General features: G+C 50.7%; 1 protein-coding gene across 1 annotated transcript in view; it reads right to left on the reverse strand.

Annotated features, from left to right (window-relative positions):
- Positions 1–223, reverse strand: part of AMIGO3 (adhesion molecule with Ig like domain 3) — a 6,309-nt gene that overhangs the window by 2,077 nt on the left and 4,009 nt on the right. The window lies entirely within an intron of this gene.

Genomic DNA, 223 nt, shown 5'->3' on the forward strand with positions numbered 1-223 from the left:
CCGATGTCCGTACGGCATGACAGTGTAGGAGAACCACTAAGGGGGATGTAGGGCCCCCCGGGGGTCATGGAACAGCAGCCGTCTCAATAGAATTAGAGGAAGAGCTGACCCAATTGTCGAATTAGGAGCGCGACGGGGGTGACATTACAGATTCATCTTTTATTACTACAGTTTTCTCTGTAATAAAGAATATATTGGTCTGGGCCGCTCGTGCGGACATCGG

This window comes from Nanorana parkeri, unplaced genomic scaffold (genome assembly GCF_000935625.1).
Source record: "Nanorana parkeri isolate BGI_ZX_2015 unplaced genomic scaffold, ASM93562v1 scaffold2238, whole genome shotgun sequence".
Lineage (NCBI taxonomy): Eukaryota > Metazoa > Chordata > Amphibia > Anura > Dicroglossidae > Nanorana > Nanorana parkeri.